We start from the raw sequence: 19,045 nt of genomic DNA, 5'->3' as shown, positions 1-19,045 counted from the left end.
CTATAAAGGCACATATTATGCTTCATTTCCCATTTGATATTATGCATTTTTCCCACAAGTGAGATAAGGAAACCTTACTATGTACATAGTGGAATTTGCTTATCATGATAACAAGAATTTCAACCTACCATGGACCCTATAAGCCATAGAGGGACAAATATGAAATTCTTAGCCATGAATCAACCTTGGTGGTTTTATAACCATTTGAACTTGTGACAAATTTCAACCCTTAAACTTACGGTTCTGTGAAGCACATATAGGTTCTATCCCTCTTGAGATTAGAACTAAGCTTCCCCTTCTTGGTTCATAGATGAAATCGGTGCTGAAAGGACACAAAGAGATCAACACACACCAATTCATTGGTAATCCCTCTATCAAAGGTCAATCATAGGCATTAACCATGGATATGAATACATATATCATAAGGAAATCCCATTCAAAGGTCAATCATAGGCATCATCCATGGATATGAATACATAGGTGTCTATACTAATATCCCATGATAATTTCATTCCTTCCTGAAGCTCCAAGGACCTCTCTTGAGAAATTAAAAGATGCCAAAGGTTGTTAGAGACAATCATGAATATATCGTGCCAAGAAGGGTTGCAGAAAGATTGGTATCCCATGAAAAAGGAGAAATAACCATCCTCAAGTTCAATAATCATCGTAGATCATATATGAAGGCATGTGTTTAGTAATTCCATAAGCCTACAATTATCACCTTGTCATGGACGATAATTCTAGGCATGAGCTACATCAATGGAAGTGAAATACCCTTCCCCATTGACTTGGAGACTTATGAATGGTCTTCAATACTCAAACCACCCACTAAGGTGAGACCCAAGACATGAAAACACCATGAAAATGGTTACACGCCCATATACCAACAATAACAATATAAAGAAAAATGATGCAACACTTGTGAAAGGTTTCCAGGAAACTTGGATATTTGTAGGGACCTCGAAGGGACACATAAATGATGATCTAAACTCATCCTTATGAGAAGTAATTATTAATAAAGGAGGGACTTATGTCACTAGAAATAGAAACTAAAGCTAGTGTCAGATTTAAAGACAGATAGGGAATCCATGAAGTTAATCAAACTAAATATAACCAACCATTCAAATAAGGATAAATAAGGTGTTCTAACATTGGGACAACATATAGCATAGAACTCCTAGTCTTAAAGAACTAATTCAACAGTTTATTCATAATAAAAGTGCAACATCACTGGAGTGTGGGGTATAAAACCACATCAACTAACCCTCTTGGTCGTGCTCCACACCCTAAAAAATATGGAACTGCTAGTTAAATACCTTAATGTACTCGTCATGTATACCCCACACTAGGGTATACATCACAATTAATAGAAGATGACTCTCATACTAGGTCACGATTTAAAAGGATAACGAGAAGGAAACCTCACCCTGACTCCTGCCTAAGCCTTCAATCGAACCAGTATATTGTATGCTTCTTGTATATTTTTCTGAGAGTCCCATTTCAATTATTCCTAGATTCAAGTTCTTTTATGGCCCACAGCCTCATGTCATCTTGTTTCATTTCTCATTCATCCATGTGGCATGACTGGTCTCCACTTTTCATGTCTTCTTGAAAAGATGATCTTGGATTTTTCTTGAAAGCACCCCTTTGAATTTCTTTGAGAGTATTCTTTCTAGGTATTGTCAAAAGTCATGTCATATCACAAATCAATGTACCCTCCAATTTGTGCATGCCACTTATATATCCCAGGTTCTTCCTTTTCCACCTGCCTGTAGTTGAAAGGTGCATATTTGAATTTATATTTATCTCTTTTCATTTTAAATTTAATTTAATATTCACATATTAAGTTATCAAAGTGACGATTCCATTGAATTGTGCTTGCATTTTCTCGTTCTCGCCTTCTACATTTTACAACAAGTTTTCCCTACGAAACTCCTTCAACATTGTTGATATAGGAAAGTATAAGAATAAACAAGCAGTCTAGAAGCTTTTTGGAGAATTCATGGAGCCTATAGATGACAAAATTATAGAGATATTTTTTTTTGACACTGTTATAACATAGGATGTTGGCATGTCTTTTTGGGATGCCATTTACAAAACCTTTGAAGAATATTTAGTAGATGTTGTGCCAGAAGACACTGGTGCTACAATTGTGACAAAATATTAGGCTGGTGGCACAAGAAGTCAAGAACTCACAATTGTGGATGTTGCAAGATCAAGGTTGCATAAAGTGGGTTCTAGACCAAGAATTCTTCCCTACAGTGATATGATATGGTGGGAAATTGATAATTTCAACCCTCTTAGGCAAAAAATTATCACCCAAAATGGTACAATCATTGGTTCCTTTTAGCCTTTTGATATTCAAGGTATGTATAAACTACTCATGCCAAATTATAAATTTGATGAATATTTCATGAAAGGTTTTCTTGAATAAGAATGCACAAAGGTTAAACAAACCCTTCTTGACATAATTAAAAATTGGAGAAGAAACCCTGCTAAACATAAAGAAGAGTCTTCCCATGAATACTCCATTGATTCTTTATGTTCCCTTTTCTATTATGTGGCCTCAATGCTATGTAGAATTTATGGCAAGAAAAACATTTCACATTTTCCATTAGATTGGGTTCCCCTTATTCAGAGAGTTGCTGAAGGTTTTGTTTTTAACTGGGTGGATATCTTATCTAATAACATTCTCCTAAAGTTTGTCAAATTTGAAATGAAAGGTATCTTACTCCTAACCCCTCTTTCCATATGTTTGTGTATGTCATGGATGCCATCTGTTTCTCTTCCTCATTTGCAGTAATAGGCTAGAAGTGGATGCTTGCTGACCCCCTACCTATCCACATCTATCATAGAAAACTATGGGAGGAAAATTACTTTGACCATTTCTATCAAATTTATCATTTTGTTATTATCCCCATCCATCAGGCCATTTTCAACACAATACCCCCAAGAATGTCACAACCTACTATGAAATATTTGTAGAGAATTAGGGATCGGTATGCAGAAGATTTTTTTACCTATATCATAGTTTTTGGTTATCTTGGTCCATCACATGATCTACCTATTTATATACCCAATAGGTTTCTTTGTAGGGAGGTGCCTTATCAGACAAAAACTATAGGGATTACTTTGGAATTAAATAGAGCATCTAAATGGGCATGGTATGCATTACCAATTAAAATCAATATTTATTATCTCCAAAATTTCGAGCTTGCTGAGAAGGAGTTCATTCCTTTTTATGCCTTAATGTTGGATACTATTCCTTTCAAGTTGCATGACCCTCGTAAATTTTTTGAGAATTTAACTATTGATGTTTGCATTAGAAAATATGTGGAGGAAGCATCTATTTATGATGATTTATTTAAAGGAGAAAAATCATATCAAGGGGTATTCTGAAAGGCTGCAGATTTATCGCCTAAATATTATCAAGACTTTTTAGTATTTCGAGAGTCTAGAAGGGATCCACTACCAACAATCCTACATCAATCTATGGGTGAAAAAAATATAGTTTAAGTTTCAGGCCCTAGAGTTCAGGGCTCTCCTTCTCAAAATATTTCAGCTCAAGGAACTTCATCCTCAGCAAAGGCTCTTATAAAGAAGCAATCAACTTCTAAGCCTACCACCCAGACAACTCATTTTTCAACACAAGTACAATCATTTCCTTTGCCCAAAAAGCCTATTTTAGAGGTAAGAAAATAGAATATGATTGATCCTCTCAAAAACATAATCTCTGAGAAGAAAAAGAGCACCGATATTATGTAGAATTGGAAGCTTTATGCAGGAAAAAAACAAATTGAGTCATCACCCCAAGTTACTTCAGATACCACTCTTTCATATCCTGGTGTAATTTTAAAAATACATATCACTATATTTCCTATTACTTGATATAATTCATATCAATGTCTTGTGTCTCAATTTGAGATAGATGAAATTTATTCTATAGAAATATTTTATAGACCTAAGCAAAAAGATATAATAAAAAGGAGCAGGAAGAAAAGGAAGGCTACTGAAACACAATCTCTGTTAACAACTACTACTCTACCAACATTTCCTTTTGAGGTTATTTGGGAAGGATCATCAACAACACCTAATGAGGAATATGAAGAAATGAATTATTACACAAGATCCTTCATTTTTACCATCATAGATAAGTCAGTAAAGGTTAGGAAATCCATCAAGAAAAAAAATGAAAAGATTCACTAGCTGGAAGAACAATGTATATAAATTAAAGCTTAGATAAACACTAAGGGTACTTTAATTAAAGGCCAGATTGAACATGAGATCAAATGAAAAGGATTAATTGCAGGAAAAAATAAGTTTGGATGGAGAAAATTTCATAGATCTCACGAAGTTCAAACATGAAGCTCATACCATGAATTAACAATTACAACATAAAAAAAAAAAAATCAGTTCTATGATAAACTGAGCATAGTGCAAGGTCATGAGAAAAATATTGATTTTTTTCAATAATGTAATTGATGGAAGAGAAATACACTGAAGCGAAGTGAAAGCTTAATGATCTTTTGCAATGGTAGGATGATCATAAAAGGTTTTCGCTAAACTTTCAGAAAATCAATGAATTTCATAAATCTATAATTCTCCATGTTTGGAAAACCCACATACACTCAACCAACAAGATTTTAAAGGATGTAGAAAGATTTTTTTATTCCATTCTTTGATATAAATTTTATCTCTTAAAGAAATAAAACTAATGACAAAAAATGATGAAAAATATCTCTGGGAGATAGAAATATTGAAGGTTAAGGTGCAAAGTGATAGAATAGAAACTTAGGATAGAATTGGAGAGTTATATATTCTCAACTTTGAGTTGATTTAACATTTCCTCATTAAGTCTCATAGTTACCTTAAAGTATCTAAGGTAATTAAAAATAATTTCGCTCATATGTTACAAGTATTAAGGGCTCAAGTCTACAACTGTTAATCAAGTTTTCAACCTCAATATCCTCTCAATATTACTCATCTTCTAGACATTTATCAAGAATGGAAATATTCTAGTCAATCTTCATCAACCACTACTCCAATCAATTAATTCATCGCATCAACTAGGCGTGCTTCTATAAGGATGGAAATATGTTTCAAGATTCATTTGCAACAAATTTTTACAAGGATTACAATTCCAAATCAGGCTTGTCATTGTAACAAGGTCCCTTTTTTTGTCCTTTTGTTAGGATTTTTACGAAAATTTAGGAAGAGTAACTTCCTTAGTTGTAGTTGTAAAAAAACTACTTTAATAGATGCTTAGCTCAGTGTTTCCAAACTTTTGAAGAAAAAGGCCCAGTTACACTATTGTCCTATTTTTTTCTAATATAAAGCATTAAACGATTTTGATTCTACATCTCAATAGAGCGAAGAAAGATTGGTACTTTTATTGATCTTGTGTTTCTTTTATCTTTGATTGGAATCATTTCAATAATTTATGTTTATATTTGAACAATTTAACAATACATTATCATTTTATTTTATATTTCTTCTGTAAAAATAATGATTATAGTTATATGGGAATTTTGTTTGTGTTACGATTTAATTAACTATTTAATTGAGTCAATTATCATATTCAGATGGTTTAACTAACAATTTAACAAGAAGATACAAATATATGGTTATTTAGTTTCTTTTTGATTTCGCATATATAAAAGTTACCCAAGATATTTATGAGAAGATATTTTAGTTATATTTATTCATCTTATTTGATTTCCTATGCATAGAATCATTATCCATATTTCTATATTTCTTGTTTAGTTATTTTTTTTAAAGTCTCCATTCATTGGGGCATCTTCCATAAAAATAAATTAAGAAAATCTATTTTTCTAATGAATACCAAACCCATGGTAAATTCAATGTCATCCAAAGCACATGGTTAAACTAATAAGCTACCACATTTTAAAGCTTTGTAGAAAACTGAAAATGACATAATGGGTAGGCCATAAAAGGTAACTAATTGAACCAATCAATGCTTATAATAGCATGTTGAAGCTATTCATTAACTGCCCAACATGAAATCCATTGTAATCACACTTTAATTTATAAATAGTGCATGTAGACATAGTCAACTTAGGTAGTTGTAGGGTGAAACATAGTTTTAGGGTGAAACATAGTTTTTCCCTGCCACCATTGCACCATCTTCCCCACGATGGGGAACAAAATTTTCTCATTAGGTTCCCAAACCCCATGATGGGAAGGAGTGTTGGATATATTGGCTTGTAATATCCTTTTTGATTTAATTACAACATTTGCAAACAAAAGGTGCACATCAAGAAAGAATGGAGGCATGGTTTTGGTGAACATTTAGGTGGTACTTACTCTTAGTGCTAGTGCGTCCACTCTTTAAATTGTAGGCAAGGAAAAAAATAAGACAAGCCTTCCACTTCAGTAAAGTTGGTTCACCGTTCAATCAACAATATCATTATTAGATGAGCCTTTGAATTCTGTAAATCCAATTCAATCAACAAGATCATCAGAGATGAGCCTACCTCTTCAGTAAAGTCGGTTCAATCAACAAACAATGCGAGTGGCATGAACATCAACAATATTTTGAGCTACGAACCTTCAATATATTTATTGTAATTAAATAGCTCAGAAAACTAAATGTTATAGGAGATTCATGATACCGCAGCCGCATCTTAGTAGCATAAATGCAACCACTAAATGGGTATCAGAAATTATGAAAATTCCATTCAAACTTGAAACGTGAAATCGACAAGTTGGAGATTTTAATACTCGTCATTTATGAGGTGTGATTTTTTATTATAAAGGTCAAATATGGGAAACCACACTATAATAACTAAATAGATGATGAGTTCATATCAAATCCATACTATGAGAGTCAAATACAAGTTTTATGTATGTTTGAGTAATACCACATAACTATTTTTTTTTAAATAAATCATTCAAATTAATGATAGTTAATAAATGGTTACAAAAGTTACCTACTTTGGAAACACAAAATAACTTACAGCATATTAAAAGTTTGTTTATCATTTTATTTTCGCAAAATTTCATATTTATTTTTCCTAGAGTTACATTATTGTTAGAGAAAATTTGGATATTTAATGAATCTTATATAAAAAATATGATCTATTAGTTGGAATTTTAGAACTAATAAAATTTTAAAATATTAAAATAATTATAATGTTAATTTGGAAATGTATAAATAAAATATTACCATGTATATATATTATTATTTTATGATAACAAATTGCATATAAATCTTACTTTGAGCAAGGTTTTGGTAAAGATAATTTGATAAATATTTTTTAAATACTAAGTATAGAGTACTTTAAAAAAAAAAAGTCAAATTAATTTGGGTCATAATTATATTACAAACATTTCACACTCAGAATTAACAAAATTAATACATTACAATTAACTATATAACATATTCCTAGTAAAAGATCACATGTTCAAATCCATAGGGGCTTGAGTATGTACATGCTTGTAGAATTCACAGTGAAATGCCTACTTAGAGTAGGTCCCTTGTACCACAAACAATGGAGTAGCATACACCAATTTGGTGTTTGTTTGGCTAAGACCTTCAAAATATATTAAATTATTATTATTATCATCAAATGGATATAACTTGATGGAGTCACAAATATTTTATATGATTAATAGTATCGAAAAAATTGATATATAATAACTAATTATATAAAGAGTAGTCTAACGAGGCCACAATTTTCCCTAGAAAATAGTGGAAATTCTGACATGATTTTGACAAAACTCTGGTAGAAATTATGGGAAATATGGGTTACAATTGTTAAGCTTCAGGATTTTGGGTGATCTAATGGTTTTTGATGGTGATGAATCCATTTCCACCATAAAAAAACATGATTCAAACACTCCTATGGTCAGATTTTTTGGAAAAAAATGGCTAGATTCCAATGAAAAATGATTTTCTAGGTGAAATTGTGGCCTCAGTAGACAATTCCATTCTATAATAGTGTAGTCTAACTAATAGATGTTTTTTCTCTTTTGCTGTAATTTTTTCCCAAAATTTGGTAAAGATCTTTTAGAATCATAAGTTTGAGTTCTATAACCTACTAAATCTGAATTCCCCAAGGTTTTCTAGGTTGTTGAATCCAATTAATATAGATTCAAAAGACAATTTTAGTAACAAGGAATCACATTCTTGCCCAAAAGTGGCCCAAAATCCCCCCACCCACCACCCCCCCCCCCCAAAAAAAAAAAAAGAGCTTCAACCTTCACAATATTGATATATAATAACTAATTCCATAATAGTGTGGTCTAACTAATAGATGTTTTTTCTCCTTTATGGAATTTTTTTCCAAAACTTTGTTAAAGCTCTTTTAGAATCATAAGTTCGAGTTTTATAACCTATTAAATATGAATGCCCCAATGTTTTATATGTTTTTTAATCGAGTTATAGATTCAAAACACATTTTTAGTAACAAGGAATCACATTCTTGCCCAAAAGTGGCCCAAAATCCCCTCCCATAAGAGCTTCCACCTTCACAAAATTGATATATAATAACTAATTCTATAATAGTGAGTCTAACTAATAGATAGATTTTCTCTTTTACAGTCAATTTTGCCAAAAATTTGGTAATATCTTTTAGATTTGTAAGTTTGAGTTGTAAAACCTACTAAATTTGAATGCCCCAAGGTTTTATAGGTTGTTGAATCTAGTTATAGATTCAAAACACATTTTTAGTATCTATAAATCACATGCTTTCCCAAAATCCTCCCCTCGCCCTCCCACACACACACGCCATAATAGTTTCCAGCTTGACATGGTTGGCCCCTATTCGACAGAGAATAAATTAGGATTCATATAATATTGGAAGAAACCTCTCTCGATCCAACAGAGAAACAACAAAGTCAATGTTTACTTCATTGTTGCTTTGTTGAATCAAAGGTAGTTTGCTCCAAGATTAGACTACTCCAAGACATTATTCTCAAAACCAATAGGAGTTCATTTAGGCACTCATGCACTAAATTATTTTTAATTATTATTTAGTCATAAAAATGTTTTTTAATTTAATTTAATTTATTTTTTATTCTTTGATTATCTCCAAATTTTTAAGTCCTATTTTCCTTTTGATTAAGTCAACATTTTCTTGCAACACTCGCATCTCATCAAAAGGAAAATTTACATCTAGGACTTTAGGCCTAACAACAAGTATTTCATCCTTTTGAATCTATAAAATGGCATGCATTGTCAAAGAATTATTTTACAATCAACAAGTTGTCCAATAGGATTGTCCTTCAAAGCCATTTATATGCATTGGTCGAAGCAACTACCCTTATCATACTTTTCTTGTAGAATATTCAAGCATTCTTCTTTCCAAACTTCATAATTTTATGCAACATAGAGTAATCCTATAGTTGGATTTTACTCTTCAACTATTGTTATTGTGTTTTTTCAATCTTTCTTGGACTTTTTTGGAGAAAATTTCTTCTTCTAAAGAAGCTTCCTCATGGAAATAATTGTATATTATAGATATTTATTGTCTCATTGAAGGGTAATATCAGGGAGATCTTTAGTTCAGCACCCTGATTTGAATACAAATGCATCCTTTGTCAAAACCTCTTTCCAAACATCTTCTACATAATCAAGGCATATGAGAGTGATTAACCTTGTTTGGACATCTATTAATATCCATAGTAAGTCTAAATTTATGCCCCCTAAAGCACAGGACATTTTTTACTTGTCTCATGCTTCCTAAAGATCATATAAACCTATATTCGAGGCCTCCTTGAGCATCACTAAATTGTAGTTGTGTTTAGTCAACTTGACTACAATGTTTATTTCATTATAAAATACTCGATCTGCAAAAGTTGAAGGAGGGCCTTGCCTTAAGGACGATTATGTGACCAAAATATCCTCCATACATGCAATCTATTTTTTCAAACAAAGAATCACAACATTAGAGTCTCATAAACAAAATTGGCATCATCCATGCCATCTCCTACATCAACCAAAGAAAACTTAGTGGAATCTAAAGAGAAGTCTTTTATTTCCTCATGTAATGTTTTGAATTTTCCTATATACTTTGACATATATATATATATTAAATTCAGCATAAAGTTCCCATTGCATATAAATAAATGGGACTACTTATCCTTAGGGAATATGGCAGTGTGATTGTAAATACAAAATATCAAATGGTTTTAAATTAACTCCTTGCTAGATACCCATAAATAAAAAAGATACCAGTATTCAAACTTTATCTTCACGTGTTTCAAAAGATATGAGGGAATTTCTGATTGTGAGTCCCTCAAGGAATATATAATTCCAAACCTAAGCTTGTTAAAAATATGAAACTTTGGTCAAATTCCACATTGGACATCTCACCTAATAGAGATAATGATTTCATTGAATTCCTCTTTTCAAGAGGACCAAAATCAACCTAAATATCACTCAAATAGGATAAGTGAAAGTGTACTTATGAATAAAATCCCACATGTGCACATTCGTTAAGGTTGACCCTAACAAAGTGGACCACCTTGAAAGGCTATAAATACAAGTGCCCTCTACCTAAATTGGACACAATTATGAGACAATCTTATACCTTATTTTTTTTTGCTGACATATGTCTGAGGCTCATCGCGAAGGATTAGGTTCGCTTTGAGGTGAAAATGCAGTGTCTGAAGCTTGCATCTCTAATTTAGGGTTTTGGGCCCCAGTCGCAGGCATAGAACAAGAATGATTTTACTGTATTCGCACACACAGAATCTCATCCATTCGAATAGAGCTTTCCAGTCACACATAAAACTATTCATCCATGCGACTCAGGGGTTTATGGTTTCCATAGTCCATATTTGATTATAGTCGCTTGCATGCCAGAATTAAGGGAGCAACTGAGAAATCTATAGTGTAACAACCTCCTCCCACATTGACCCAAGTAACCATGCCAACCAAGTAAAATTGCGACGAGATGTTACTATGATTGCATTCGACCTCCTATGTGATCTTAAGGAAGTGGAATCGATGGAACACATCAACCAATCTATCTACATTAGCAAGAAAACCCTCAGGAGGCATGTTAACCAGTCAAACATATTATCTCTAAGTACCACTGATGTTCTAGACATCTTAGGCCTCATTTTCTCTCATGCTATAGGAAAGAGAGCATCCAGAAACCCAAATTCGCTCTCACAGGCTTGCTTGTCAGCGACCAAAGACTAAATTTGTCAGTGCTACTCCAACGACCCCAAGATTTGAGCCACTTTTTCAAGCCTAGAGCCCAGGTCACTGCCTAGAATGGAATGATAGCTTAAGATCAGTCAAAGAATAGGAAAAAAATGATGCCAAACCAATATGTTGAACAAGACCTTAACTAGACCCCTATTAGCCATGACAGGAATTTTGTCAAACGTATCATAAACATGTAACCTATAGGTGTAAACAACAAAATTAAGTGCAGGGATATCATACTTCTCTAATAATTGCTATGAACCATTGTTCCCTCATCTAGTTTTCTACATTATCATATATTAGGCCATAGACACATTATCTATTGATTTACAAGTAAAAACATGCTGAGAGACATACACATAAGTTGTTGTCATAAAGCATACATATAACCAACATAATAGGGATAGAAATATCATAAACATATCAGCCATAAAATCCATATATACATCAGTACATTTACACATGAAAATAAAGGGAATGAATTTCTCATTAATGAATACAATAAAACAACCAGAGATGGGACTACTATGTTCGACCTAACCATAGATTAGTTGAGCCAAGTCTCTCTTCAACCAATAATCCCCGTGCCATATTCCAAGCATGAATGTGGGACTCATAGAACACACCATAAAATACACCAACACACATGGATGCCACCAGAGTTCTCCACCTACACCGTGAGGAATTTGAGTGCCTCCTAGTCTCTTAGGCTTTACCGTAATCCACAGTTAGATCCATGGATCACTAGGCCCTACACCGAGACACACTCTCCAGGATTTATCGTACATCCCATTCTAGGAATACTAGGCCCAGCAAAGAGAAATCCAACTCTCGGATTCACTGTATATCCCGCCATTCACTGGAAAGGATTCCTAGGTCCACTAAGGCACACAATCCTAGCTTTACCGCAACCCACAATCTAGTTCAGGGGTTACTAGGCGAGTGGATTTACCATGACCCACAGTCCGGTTTAGGGACCACTAGGCCATGTGTTTTTCATTTTGGAGATCCACCCCACTCAGCTTCAAATCCATTCGTCCATCCCATATAAATGGAATATGAGAACCTGTCCCATCAAAGCTATCAGGAAATGGAAAGGCTAGGATGAAGAACATCGTCACACCTAGAAAAACCCATGCCATGATAGAAAATAACCACATGCAATACCATGCATGCCAAATCTAGCAAGGAAAATATACATGCAAATTGATACCTACAATGAATCATATTGTAGTTGCTTGATCCTACCTTTCCCTACTTGATATTTTCTTTCTCTTTCCTTCTTTTCCTTTCTTGCTCTAATGCCAAAGTGCTCCAAGAAAAATCTAAGTGTCCAAGAGTGAGTGAGAGAGAGAGAACAGAAGAGAGCTCCAAAACTGAATTGATCAAGCTTTTTTCCACTGATGCTCAGAAGCCTTTTTATTAATGAGGCCTCTATTTTCTTGATTTTCCATTATTTTCCTTCATTTTCCTCCTCACATGCAACCTATGACCTTTCACCTTCCTTTTCTCATAATTTCCATTATTTTGATAAATAAATGTGCCAAAAATGCTATTTTTCCTTGCCAAATCCTTAGCCATTGTCTTTACCAATTTCCTTAGCCATAATAAATAAAATCAACACCCACTAGGATGTTTCCCCCACCATTCAACTTCGAGTACGTGTCCCATCATCTGTGGCCTTATATATATTTTATATGAATTTTCACCAGGGCTGTTACATATAGTCACTCACATTTCACCTCCTCCATGCGACTGGGATATAAAAGATGAAATCTCAGTCTTCCAAATATTTCCCTCAGTGACCACAGGGTTTGGAAGTTGACCACAGACAGTGACAGTTCATTATTGTAGTGTCCCACCTTGGCAAGGTTAGTTTTGTGACACTTAGAGAGGGTGATTTTGATGTAATGAAATAAGAATATGTATGACAAACTTATGTAAATTCTTATACGATATAGAACTAGTATGGATCACCTAGTTTCTATGTGCTTATGATAATATATATGGTTGTGTGTATAAGAACTGATTTTGATTAAGAGCATATTATCAATGTTTTCTCTTTTGGTATCCTAATTTGGACATAGGTGTATGACATGGATGGTGATCCAAGATTGAGACTCATAGATCCATGGATGATTATGGTTATGTGGAACATATGGTTTTTCATGATTTATGGATGATATATGATTTGTATGATTATTTATGCATAATATTGTACTAAGCAAGATGTGGTAGGGAGATTGGTTATTTGCAAACAATGATGCTTAAATTATAAATGACCATGGAAGTCATGATACATGATTTGTATCATTATATATGCTCAATATTGTATTGAGCAATATGTGGCAGGGGACACGATTATTTTCAAATAAGGATGCTAAAATTATAAATGACTATGGAGGTCATGAAACATGGTTTTTAATTATATATACTTAATCTTGTATTGAGAAGGATGTGACAGAGGACGTGGTTATTTTTTTTTCCCCTGGAAAAATCGTAATTTTATCCATATTGAGTAAAATTACATGTTGTAGATGCTTGAAAACAGCATATGCTTTATCAAAACTTTTCTTGTGCTTCAGGAAACTAAAAAGATATTCAGCCTAAACTATACTTTTCTTCCTTTCTTTTTATCCACTTTCCGCCAACCTTCATTGTTGGGTGTGGCTATTACAATTACCTTGTGTGCTTCTTTTGTAATTTCTTTTTCAAAATCGGATCTTTCTGTTGAGTATGCTCGCTTGTTTCCTCCAATTTCTTGTGGTGTGCTGAATTTCTCACTTTGCTGCTGTGGATTGGTTTGCACTATTGCAGATCCTATCTGTTTTTCCTCATTATGTGGCCTGAGTTCTGTATTATTACCAGTATATTCTGCTCCTTGAGGTATGTTGATATCTTCTATGTCTTCCTCTTCTGCTCTGTTATCTGTAGCTGAAAACTGCCATCCTTTCGGCTTTGGTATCTATTTTCTTTTCTTGTCTTTTTTGTTTTGAGGGCATATATTTTGTAGATGTCCAGTTTGGCGGCATATTCGACATCTGAAGGCTGTGTTTTCATAATCCAGCGGTTGTGCCCATTGCTTTTCATTGTGTAGTAAGAGAATGTGGTCTGGTAATCCTTGGCTGAGGTCCACCTCCACACAGATCCTGGCAAATGTGTAGATGTCCTTGGAGAGGCGGTCATTATCTATTTTTAAAAATTTCCCCAATGTGTTACCGATGTCTGCTAATACTTTGTAATGCCAAAAGTGTAAGGGTAAATTGTATAGTTTTACCCACACAGGCATTTTGGAGACCACCATAGTATTCAGATCGAATTCTAGGAACCAGGGTGTCAAGAACAGACCAGCATTTCCCCAGAACCATGGTCCCTCATTCAATGCATATTCTTTATCATTCACTGTATCAAATTTGACAATAAAGAAACCTTTAGAACAGAGGTGGATGTCGCAGTTTGCTGTCCATATGGAGTATATCCATTGACAAAGGGCTTCCGGCTTGGGCCAAAAACCATTGAACCTGCAAATCACAGCTTTGGTTAAATACTCCTCTTGTATTTCATTTACCTCAGGTGTAGTAATTGTTATTGCAGGGTTTTGTTCTGTTTGCTCAACAATGTAGGGTCCAGGCATTGTGGCTTGTTGTTCTGTATTTGCTTGTGTTTCCTTCTTCCCTTTCACTGCATCTTTGAAGGAAGCGGTTGCTTTTGAGCTCGTGCCTGAACTTCCTCCGCGGATTCTTGTGCTGAGGTAAATGGTTGAATCTTTGCCTATGCCATATTTGTTCAGTTTGTGCTCCTCCTGCAGTATTTTTCCTGTGTAGATCAGGATTTGTTTGCAGGGTGGGATGCCTGTCCTTTCTTGTATCCTCTGTTTGAGCGTTTTTATTTCCTCCCAGCTTCCTATCCTGATACATATTGTGTTCCCTTCCATGGATCTGATAAATAGATTGTTTAGATTCTCCTTGGGTGCTTCAGGAACAGAAACCTCCAGATCTGTAATGTGCCGGTCTAACAACGAGGTTCTGTTATCCATATTTTGCTTTTCTCTAGACAGTGAGTAGGCTTCCAGATCTATCCAGAATGGGGGTCGGTTTACATTGCGTAGGTCTAGATCATAGATCCCGTGGCTCGATCTCGGCACCATGCCACGAATCAAGAAAAATGATGCCCAATCTGGGCTCAAAGGCGATTGCTCGAGTATTTGGTCAACGAGATCTGCAGCATAATGGAATAGATCCGGGGTCTGTTGTGCAAAAAACTTGAGTTTATGTTTTCTTACCTCTGGGTTTTTATCTCTGTGGGCTTCTTGTCCTCGAATCTGTGCCAGCATATCACTGCATATCAAAACGATGTGATTGAAAGCCCTCTGCTCTGTTTCCGGGCGTGCTTCGCTGATTTTGATATTGCTACAGCCCCTGGGTGCCAGATCTATTGGAAACGCAGGTCTCGAACAGCCAAGGAAACCCTCTTTCACCTGCGGGACGATAGGCAGATACGAAATTCTGTTCTTGGTGCTCCGGGCCTCCTTTAAATCCTCCCCCAGATGCTCGTCTTCTTGACGGATTTCCATCTCTTGTAAGTGCACAACACGCGGCTTCTTGACAGTACACTGCCCCCGTCTATTGACTGCAGGTTCACCAACAACAGAAGTAGAAATATTAGTGCTCATATTCACCTCATAAGCCGACCTTTTGTCTGTCGTCGATCTCGCAGTCTCAAGATCGATACTCGCAGACTCTACTCCTGCAGACGCCATCGCCGAACCCTAGGTCGAATCCGCTCAGCTCTAGAGGACGTGGTTATTTGCAAACAAGGATGTTCAAATTATAAATGGATGTGGAAGTAATTTCTGCATAACCAAAATGATTGTGGAAGTCATGCACAATCTTTGGTAAAATGTGAATAAGTTAATTATGAAATTAATTTGATTCCTTTGATCTATGAGATTGTGATGTGTGGAGGTCTTGGAACAAGGCCTTACCAACGAACCATTAGATGGGTATGACCTCACAATCAGTACCTTAAGGTGAAGCATGTGGTTTCAAAATTGAGTGGATGATAAGCCATGGAAATTAGGGCGCAGAGTCCTAAATCCATGAAAGATAAAAATTTAGAGTCTTGGATCTATGATAAAAGTATTAGGGCGCGAAGTCCTAAATCCATGAAAGATAAAGGCGTGGAGTCTTAAATCTATAATAAAAGGATTTGTACACATAGTCCTAAATATTTAAAAGATCAAGGTGTGGAATCTTGGATCCTTGGAGTAGATCAGGGCATAGAGTCCTCAATCTACTGAGGCATGAATATGCATGCAATATGTATGTGGAATCCCTATTCTCTGGAATAAAAGTACCACTAATGGGCATCTTAGGGATGAATTTCCTTAATAAAATCTCATTTCTGAAAAATTCTAGAGCGGCTTTATAAAAATAGAATGTCATGTCTATCATCTTAAGTATGAATTTCCAAAAATAGTAAATCACCTTCAATCAATGGGTAACCAAGTATAGTTGAAGGAAGATCACTTAAATTATCATTAATCAATCCTAATAGTTCAATCTCAACTTAATTCTCAATATTATTGTTGGCATTATGATTCTGGTTTGGCTCTCTGGTACAGGTGTTGTACTTGATGGAAACTCACTCAAGTGGCAAAACTCTGTTTCAGGCTCTCAAAATGATGGAAAATAAGAGGTTTGCATGTGCATCGTTCAAAAGGTGCGGACCCGCAGGTTCGCCATCCAAGAAGTGCGGACATACCCGCAGGTTATCCGTTCATAAGGTGCGGTCCCCCAGTTCACTCACTCCAATGCAGAGAAGCACGCTCACGTGGGGTTTCTTACGTTTGGTCCTTGGTATTTAGCCCGTCGTTCATGATCCTATGGTTTTGGCCCGTGGTATAGGATCTAAATTATTTGAACCCCTGTTTGGATCCCTTGTATTGGTTTTCGATGGTTTTGTCACATGGTTTGAATAAGGGATTTCCTATAAAAAGGAAAAGAGATCACTTGGCTAGACACTTGTGAAATTTGAATATCTTAAGATCTGAAATTTTGGGTGATTGGTTTTAAAAGCTAGATCTAAATCAAGGAGAAAATTTAAGGCGAATCTATTGATAAGTCGTGATCTCTCGGGCGCATGATCAGATCTGTGGATTTGACTAACTGTGGCACATTGGAGGACTGTTAATTTGGCCCTAATCAGAGGTTCTCAAGCGATCCACGGCGTGAGTGCGGGGGTACGCAGCGCAGGAGAAGGCGTAGTGCGGGGGTACGCAGCGCAGCAGAAGGCGCAGTGCGAGGTACGCAACGCAAGAGAAGGCACAGCGCAGGGGTACGTAGCGCAGCAGAAGGCGCAGTGCGAGGTATGCAGCGTAGGAGAAGGCGTAGTGCGGTGGTACACAGGGAAACAGAAGAACAAGTCGCGGAGGTACGCTATCAGGCGGGCAGTGAAGGTGTGGATCTGAGCAGAGGTACGCAGGGCAGCAGAACGAGTGGTGCGGAGATACACAGAGCAGTAGACCGACCAGGTGCGGATCTACGCAGTTTAGACACAGAAGAGCTGCGGGTATTCGCAGGCCACTATTGGTGAAGTTGCGGACCTATCTTGAAACATTTGTTGGTTGTCTTTTATCTATTGCTGCAGAGTTCTGGGTTTAGATTTCTGGTATTACTTTTCTGTTTACAGCATTCTAAGAAGTTGGGTGATTCATTGGTTGATTGTATAAGAAGATTGGGTGATTTGCATGTTCTTGATGATTATTTGATCTTCTTGGATCCAGTTTGAAAATTAATGAAACGTGGTCCCTAAAGAAGTAAAAGAGCAAAGGGGGTTGTAGCTCCCTTCCAGGAGAGACTAGAAAACGAGAGAGAGTTATAGCTCTCTGCAGGTTGCAGCCTGCGTACTGGTAAAGGACTGCATCAGTACAAAATCCTTGTAAAAGAAGTTTCTAATTGAAAGAAGATAGAGACATATTGCAGCAGGTGGTTTTCACCCACATTGGGTTTCCACCTTATATCTGGTGTTCTTTGGTGTGCCTATCTATTTTTCTTGTTCTTGTTCATTATTATATGGCACTGACATACAAATTAATGATCAATATCTAAAGAATAAATTAAAGTATAAATCTGGAAGGTATATTGAAAAGAATTTGATAATACTGATTCACCCCCCCTCTCAGTATTATTTCCAACAATTGGTATCAGAGCAGGTTCTTCAAAAGAAGCTTGATCGCTTGAAGAAAGATCTTTCATCATGAGAAACTATGAGAGGGAAGCATCAATCAGGCCACCGATTTTTGATGGGACAAACTTCGTTTATTGGAAGGTAAGAGTTACTGCCTATCTTCAATCTCTTGGTACAGAAATCTGGGATATCATAGATACAGGGTATACTTTTCCATCAGCAACTCCTACAGATCCGGTTGAGAAAAAGAAATATGAAACAAATGCAAAGGTGGTCAATACTCTATTAGGATGCCTATCTCAATCAGAATTTGTCAAGGTAATGCAGTTTAAATCCGCAAAAGAGATATGGAACAAGATTGTTCTGAGCTATGAAGGAGATGATCAGGTAAAATGAGCAAAACTTCAAACCCTCAGGATTCAGTATGAAAATCTCAGAATGTATAATGATGAAAGTGTGGCTAACTATTTTCTTCGTGTAGATGAGATTGTTAATTGTATGAAAAATTTGGGTGAAGAAATAAAAGAGGCTGTTGTGGTTGAAAAAGTTCTAAGATCTTTGTCCCCTAGGTTTGAATCTAAAGTTTCTGCAATAGAAGAAAAAGAGAATCTACAAAGCCTTAAAATGTCACAGCTGCACGGAATTCTAACTGCTTATGAAATGAGGAAAGGAGGTCCA

General features: G+C 35.5%; 1 pseudogene; it reads right to left on the bottom strand.

Annotated features, from left to right (window-relative positions):
- Positions 1-9,035: 9,035 nt before the first annotated feature.
- LOC149179585 (leucine--tRNA ligase, cytoplasmic-like) overlaps positions 9,036-19,045 on the bottom strand; it is a 100,597-nt pseudogene continuing 90,587 nt past the window's right edge.

This window comes from Pinus tabuliformis, chromosome 3_2 (genome assembly GCF_031772625.1).
Source record: "Pinus tabuliformis cultivar Carrire ecotype Pingquan chromosome 3_2, CPIR1, whole genome shotgun sequence".
NCBI classification, from domain to species: domain Eukaryota; kingdom Viridiplantae; phylum Streptophyta; class Pinopsida; order Pinales; family Pinaceae; genus Pinus; species Pinus tabuliformis.
The sequence above is the reverse complement of the archived record's forward strand: the minus strand, read 5'-3'. Positions and strand labels throughout refer to the sequence as shown.